The sequence below is a fragment of the Petaurus breviceps genome, unplaced genomic scaffold, assembly GCF_028583685.1.
Source record: "Petaurus breviceps papuanus isolate PSGF00001 unplaced genomic scaffold, PetGlider_PUasm1.0 37, whole genome shotgun sequence".
NCBI classification, from domain to species: domain Eukaryota; kingdom Metazoa; phylum Chordata; class Mammalia; order Diprotodontia; family Petauridae; genus Petaurus; species Petaurus breviceps.
In genome coordinates this window covers 516,817-524,563 of record NW_027186296.1, presented here as the reverse complement: position 1 = coordinate 524,563, position 7,747 = coordinate 516,817, and the positions used below count along the sequence as shown (strand labels likewise).

At 45.5% G+C, this 7,747-nt stretch overlaps 1 pseudogene; it reads right to left on the bottom strand.

Moving 5' to 3' along the window:
- Positions 1-2,994: 2,994 nt before the first annotated feature.
- Positions 2,995-6,175, bottom strand: LOC138168787 (RNA-binding protein 10 pseudogene; annotated as a pseudogene).
- Between the last annotated feature and the right edge of the window lie 1,572 nt (positions 6,176-7,747).

Sequence of the window (7,747 nt, the reverse complement as noted above, 5' to 3'; positions counted from 1 at the left end):
CAAATATCAAAGACAAAAGAGTCACAACAGACTGCATGTGAATAGGCTATATCATTTAGCCAACAAGAAACTTTTAAGAATAGGAATAAAAGACGTCATCAAGAAGTTATGTGATAAGAAAAGAAAATGGGCTAGTCATGTGATAAGAGCAAAGAATGACAAGTTGATAGCCACAGTGCTACATCATTACCTTCATGATATAAGGAAGAAATTAGAAATACTTCCAGTACATTTGGCATACTCCTTGTGGCAAACTTATGTGAAGGAATGATAAGATGATAAGTGTGTGTGTGTATGTGTATACACACTCACATAAGAATAGAGAAGCATTGATAGGTTGTGATCTGCATCATTAGAACTAATTTGTGATAAAATCACAAATCTATTTGAGACTAGTGATTTATCTCAGGACTATTTCTATTTCTACTCCATTAAATATAGATGAGAATAACTGGAAAACAAAAATACTAGCTCACATTTAAGCTATAAGTTCTCTCTCTCTCTCTCTCTCTCTCTCTCTCTCTCTCTCTGTCTCTCTTTCTCCTTCCCTCCCTCTGTGTATCTATCTATCTAGATATCTATATATATAAGTAGATATCTATCTAGATATCCATATATACATCTATATAGATATAGATATAGATATATACAGATATATGGACTCTGGTCTCATGACAATCCTACAAGAAAGGTACTTCTATTCCCATTTTACAGATGAGTAAAGTGAAACCCAAAATTTTTCAGTGACTTGCAAAGAATCAAGCAGATACAAAATCCGAACCCAGATACATCAAATCCAGAACTTTATACACTTCACTATGAAAATTTATATTCCATATTTACCTTGAAACATGAAGCATTTTGTTCAGGATTATGTGTAGCCAAGGGTCCAAAGTTTAGCTAGAATTGTTGTCTCAGGTACTGAAATTGAACTATAGACTAAAGTAGATTACTATAATGCTACCATTTGTAGCTCTATGATTGCATTACCTCTATGCTGTTGTTTGCAGCAGCAGCAGAGAAGGATAACAAATTAGCTGATAGATAAAAATTAGTCCTTAGGTGACAGATAAAATTTACCTTGGGGGGGGGGGTGAAACAAACATGAAGAATCAGATATAACCTTCCTATTATGTTCAGCAAATAGAAATATTTTGACCTTAGGGAACAAGATGTTCCAACTGGGAAAGATTCATCGAAAAGTAACTGGAGTATCTCTGAAGAAATTTTTATAGTCAAATAATACAAACTGAGGTAGCATTTTTTTGATTCAGGAAGACTGGTACTCAAGCCTCACTCTTAGCTTCCTATTAGTTTTTGGAGAGGAATTTTAGTTCAGTGGAAAGAGCACTGGGCACAAAGCTTAGGCCATGACCTCACATCCAGACTCTGTCACTTACATCATGTGCAACATTGGACAACTTACGTAACCACTCTGGAGGCTGGAATCCCATGGGATTCCAGGTTTGGGTGACCGGATAATCTCTAAGTTCCTTCCAAATTCTAACTCTCTGATCCTATGATATGAGGTTAGGGAGGTATTAGGATCATAGGAACATAGATTTAGAGGTACAAGAGACCACCTAAATCATTTTATAAGTAAAGAAACTAAGGTATAAAGAGGGAGAATGATTTGTCCAAATTCATATAGGTATATACATATGCATATACATATATGTATATATGTATATTATGTAGCAGAGTCAGAATTTGAACATAGATCCTCTGACTCCAAATCCAGTGCTCTTTTCACTGCATCATGTTATCTAACAGGACAAAGTAAATGAGCACTAATGATAGAGACAACTTTCCCTAAAAGGAAACCCAATAGAGAAAAACAACATATAGATTGAAATAGTCAGGCAAGTCCTAGGTTTAAGGAATGAAATTAATCAAAGTTGAACCAGGGAAAAATTTCAATAAAGCATGTCCTGGTTGAGACCACCATTGTCTACACACACACACACACACACACAGGTGTGTGTATGCATGTGCACATATGATGCGTCTATGTATGTGTATGTAATTATACGTATATATACACATGTGTATATACACATGCACATGTAATTTAATGTTAAATAATATTTAATGTTTATGCAATATTTCTATATTAGATATAATAGATTTTATTTATATTTACATTGTCTAGTTCTCATTCTATATCTCTTCTCCCAAACAGTTATCTCCCATAACCAAAAGTGTGGGGATGCTAAGAGGAGGGAAAAATTAGTAACATTGATAAAAAAAAACACATCAAATATTTTTATATGTAATGTTCCCCACCTATGGACCCCTTTTACTTAGGAGCAGAGGAAAGGAAGAAAGAGGGAGTCTTTTCATATCTCTTCTATGGGACCAAGTTTGTTCTTTATAATTTGCAAACTTTTTTTTTATTATTAAACTATTTTAACTGATGAAACAAAAGTAGATTAAAAGTTGGAAAATCCTCCAAATATAGAGTAAAAAGAAATGGTCTTAAATGTGATCAAAGAGATTCATGTTAAACACAATAGTAATGCTTATGGAGGCTTGGATTTATATAATGTCTGTCTCCTAAAAAGATTAAGGTACTTTATGGTGTCTACTCTTTAATCAGCCTCTGGACTTCAATGACTCTGGAAAAGAGAGTGAGGCTGATGACTGTGCAACTCTGCCTCACTTAAATTCAATTCATATGCAATAAAGAACCATTGGTCTGTTTGAATTTTACTCTATTTCAAGAGGAGCCATTCATTTTCTTCAAAAACAAAGAACAAAAAAATAAAAAACAACAGAAATAAAACAGTATCCCTTTGGTGCAAATTATGACTCTCTCTTTTCTTCATTGTCAGTGAAGAAGCTAAAGCTGAATCTTATATAAGAAATGTTTACTAATAGCACCAAGACATAGGTATGGGGAATATAGAAGTGAAAATAAGTGATTTAAGTTAAGGGTACTTCTAGGTGGGTGTCAGGGTCTTATGAGTGTTAACTGGCAGGGCTCTGTGAATCTTTTTTTTTTTCAAAGTCTGGCGCTTTTCTGGTTTTATTAGAAAAAGAAGAGGAGAGTTGGCCAGGGGAGGCAGGTAAGTGGGCAGGGGCCATGGCTTCCCAATTAAAGAAACAGAGGCTGGAGGGGATGAGGGCCGGACCAGGGTTTACTCTGCCTCATTGAAGCGAGTTAGCATGGTTTTGTGCCGGCTCTCCTTGTAGGACTCAGACGCGGTGATGCCATAGGAGCTGCTCCGGGCCCCCAGTCCTGAGCCACGGACACGAGTCTGGGCCTCGATGGGAGTGATAATGCCTTGCTTCTTGCGACCTAGCCCACTGCCCTCCTTCCAGCCCATGGCCTGTAGCATCCGGCTGCCAGTGTTGTCACTGCCCAGCCCATCTCGGGTGGGCTGTTCAAAGTCCACAGTGGCGGCTGTCATAGTCCCAGATTTCCTCTTCTTGGGCTCTGGGGGCTCCGGGATGCCATACTTTTCCCGACGCTCTGCTGCCCGGTCCCTGTACTTCATCTCCATGTCGCTTTTCTCCAGGGCCTCCAGCTCATTCTCAGACAAGTGAGCCTGCCGATGAATCTCCAGGTTTTGCTTGTGCAATACAGAAAGCTGCTGGTGCCGGATCAGGGCCTCTTTGCTGGGGAACTGGCGTCTGCAGAGAAGGCAGGCCAGCTTCTGCCAGTCGGTGAGCCTCTCCTCCCTCTCAGCACTGCGCTCTGGCTCTTCTTCACTGTCACTCTCACCACTATAGGAGGCCACCAGCCCCCGGGGTGGACTCAGGCGGTCGTCACTTGTCAGCTTCGGCAGGTCCATGGTGGTATGCTGTCTCTCAGCCAGTGTCCCCTTCTTCTCCAGGATGGCATAGCCAGCATCAGCTGTGGCGGACTCCCGCCGCTCATCCTCCCGCAGAGAGCTGATGGGTTGGAAACTGTTTTTGAAATTCTCCTTCTGTTTGTTGAGGCTTCGAGCCCAGCGTTCCATGTCCTTGGCTATCTGTTGGGCTGTCTTGGTCTTGTGTTTCTCCTTCTTCTCTTTACCTTCCTTCAAACTGCCCTCTGTCTCCTTGTGCCCGTCAGTCACCTGCTCCAGTGCGGGGACATAGGTGCGCCGCTCCCCATCCCAGTAAAGGTATTGCTGACTCTGGGAGTTGTAGTAATACTGAGAGTTTGGGTCATAGTAGAGTCCTGTCTGTGGATCATAATAGTAGCCTGATGTTTCGTCATACTGGTAGGTGGAGACATCAGGGATTGGGTACTGGCCATAGGAGTCCTGGGCCGCCAGACTGGTAGTAGGTGGGGGTACAGAACTGGGCTGGGCTGGGCTGAGGAGCTCAGCCTTCAAAACCGCAGGGGAGACAATTGTGTAGGGCTGGGCCTGGGTGTTAGACACCATTCCCTGGGCATTGGCCCCCTCAGCTCCTGGATGCTGATAGATGCCAGGCATGGCACTGGCTTGGGCATGGGGAAAGGCCTGGATCAAGGGCACAGCATCAACACCAGGTACACAAGGTTCCAAGGTGGTTTCAGTGCCTGTTCCAGCAGGGTCTCCCTTGCTGCCAGCCACACCTAAAGCCTTCGTGGCACCTTTCAGGTAGCCACTGTGGCCATAGAGTGTGGCTTCACTGCCTGGACCACAGTAGGCCTCATCTTGGTGGTAGTAGTTGTAGTCTGCTGCTGGCTCCTCAGGTGCTGCCCAGCTCCCCTCTCCTCCCTGGGATGCCTGGGACATGGCCCACTGGGCAGCAGCGATTGCTGTACTGGCAACAGAAGCAGCACTGATGCGGCTGCCATCATTGGAGGCCATGTCCCTCTTAGAGCCCTTGGCAAACTCTACATTAATGGTCTTGCCATCGATGGTGAGGGGAGGGTGGAGAGCCTGGAGAATCTGCAGTAACTGGGCGGCCTCCACGATGGTAGACAGCTGGATAAAGGCAAAGCCTCGATTCAGCTGGGTCTGCTTGTCCTTGATGACCCGGACGTTGGAGGAGGACAGTAGGGCATAGGGAGCCAGGGCTCCCAGGATTGAGTCCATAGTGCTATGGGGGTTCAGGTTGCGCAGGATGATGGTATCATTGGCGTTCTCTGAAGTGGGCTCAGAGCCCTGGGACAGGGCCTGGGGGGCCAAGAGCCCCTGGGCTGGGTAGGGCTGGGGTAGTGGAAGCAGGCCCTGGCTCAGTTCCCGGCCACCCAGAGGCATCAGCTGTGGGTCCAGGCCTGCACCCAGTGGCAGCTTCTGCTCTGCCTCTGACTTGGGCACACCACACTTGAAACACCTCTCTCGACGTTTGAAGTTCTGGACTCCACACTTGTTGCAAAGCCAATCCTCATTAACTTTGGGTTTGGGATCACTGTAGTGCATGGAGACCTTCTGGCCCAGGATGCTGAGGGAGTGCTGATTGGCTTCCATCCATCGTGCAGCGTCCTGCAAGTGACTAAACTCGACAAAGGCGAAGCCCCGGCTCTGACCTGATGACTTGTTCCTCATCAGCCGCACTTCCCGAGCCTGGATCCCATGGGACTGCAGTTGTGCTCGGATATCGTTCTCTGCAGCTGCCTGGGGCAGCATCCTCAGCATAATGATGTGACTGGCCTTCTCCTCCTCTTCCTCCTCCCCTTGCTCAGTGCGATAGTCCTGGTCCCGATAGTCTCCATCTCCGGGGAAGCCCAAGGGCTCAGTAGGGCTGTCCCGCTTACGCTGCTGGCTCTCAGAACCTGAAGAAGCCTCGTAGGAATCCTCTGCGCTCTGCTCTTCAGATGAGTCGTCATAATCATGGCGGGGTTCCTGGCTGCTGAAATCCCGAGGGTAGGAGCGGTAATCCATATCTCGGTAATCATGGTCTCTCTGACTCCGGCTGTCCAGCCCGTCATCCTGGAGGCCGCGGTCAGTGGCACCATAGCGGCCAGTCCTGTCTCCACGGCCACCTCGTCTTTCATACTCCATGTCCGGGCGGGGGGGCCTGCTCCTGGGCCGATGGCTTCTTCTCACTTCCCAGCCGCCACCAGACCTGCTATTGCCACCATGCTCCGCCAGCCTGCACAAGAACTCCCGGGAGGGATCTGCCGGGTCCGGACAGTGAGGCGAGGGCTCGGGCACATCACCCGGCCTCCCGCCGCCGCCGCTACCGCCTTCCTCGCGGGCACGCGCCCGCGCGCCCGCCGAATGCTCAAGCGCACCGGCTGTCACTGGTGCCGGGCCCGAAAGCACGGCTAAGACTCCAGCGAAGCTGCCGTCGCCGCCCCCGCCGCCGCCCTCCTTCTCCTTCCGGGCTCTGTGAATCTTAACACAAACACACCTAGGGGGGACAGGAAAAACACAAGAGGTGTGATCAAGGAAGAAGCTATCACTGACCTTGTGCCAGACAATAATCAACCTTGAATCTTTTGGTGTACTTTATTCCTAATTCTTCAGGAAGCTTCTAGTCCAGATCAAAGAAAAAGAGTTCTGAAGGAGACACATTCCAGAGAAACAGGGGAAGTCACCCAGGCAGCCACATTCTTCAGAGCTTCCAGATAAGGCCATTTTCTTTTTTTCTTCTTCGTGTCAACATACTAAACACAGCCACCATATAATGATCAAAGGAATTTCAGCCAAAAGTGTAAGGTCAATCTTTTTTTTTTTTTTTATAAGCAATCGGGTTAAGTAACTTGCTCAAGGTTACACAGCCAGTTATTTCTGGGTGTGGTGCTGAGTATCTGAGCCTGGGATTCGATCTCCAGGTCATCCCGACACTGGAGCCAGTGCTCTTACTCGCTGTGCTACCTGGCCACGCCTAGTATTAGGTCAATCTTATAGGCAGCCTCGGGCTCAGAGAAGTTGATGCCCTCATTACACTCATTGGTACCAACTGCTTGCCTTTTGCTCTTGCTACTCAAACACCCTCAGTTTCTAATTGAGGTAACAGTATTTGCTCTTAAAGGACCTCTTTCTCGATTTCCTTATCTAGGAAGGGAGTGCTTGATCTGGTCTACACACATGAATCTAGGGTAACTGGTTTACACATTCAAGTTGATGAAATCCTCCCTCTGTTCATTGGCATGTGATGGGATTGACACAGTTTCTATTACTGACTGTTAGCCATCTTCCCTAGTGTCAGCCATTCTGTAGAAATAAAGGTCTATTTATCAGGTCTTGGTGCACTATGTTCAATATTGTGTCTTCTTTTGGCAATAAATCAATCAAGTTATTAATAGTCAACTATGTGAGAGGCTAGATTCTGGGGAAACAAAGACAACATTTTAATAGTCTCTGCCACAAGGATCTTACATTCTAATCAACTGGTCAACAAACATATATTAAGTATCTACTATGTACCAGACACTGTGCTAAGTGCTGGAGAAGCAAAGAAAAGTAAAAGAAAGTCCCTGATCTCAAGGTGCTTTAGTCTAATGGGAAGGAAGAAAACAAGAATTTATTAAGCATTTACAATGCATCAGGTACTGTGTTGAGCAGTTTACAAATACTATCTTATTTGATCTTCACAACAGCTCCTGGGATAGATGCTATTATTATTATCCCCATTTCACAGACTGAGACCAACAGTTCAACATAGCTAGTAAGTGTCTGAGTCCAGATTTCAATTCAGATCTTCTTGACTTCAGTCCCAATGCACTATCCACTATGCCACATAATGTCCCTAATGGAAGAAATAAGACATAAGCTATGTATACACGAGCTACATATAGGATAAATCTGAAGTAATCATCGGAGAGAAAGTACTAGAATAAAAAGAGGGTTAAGAAAGGTTTCCTGCAGATGGTGAGAAA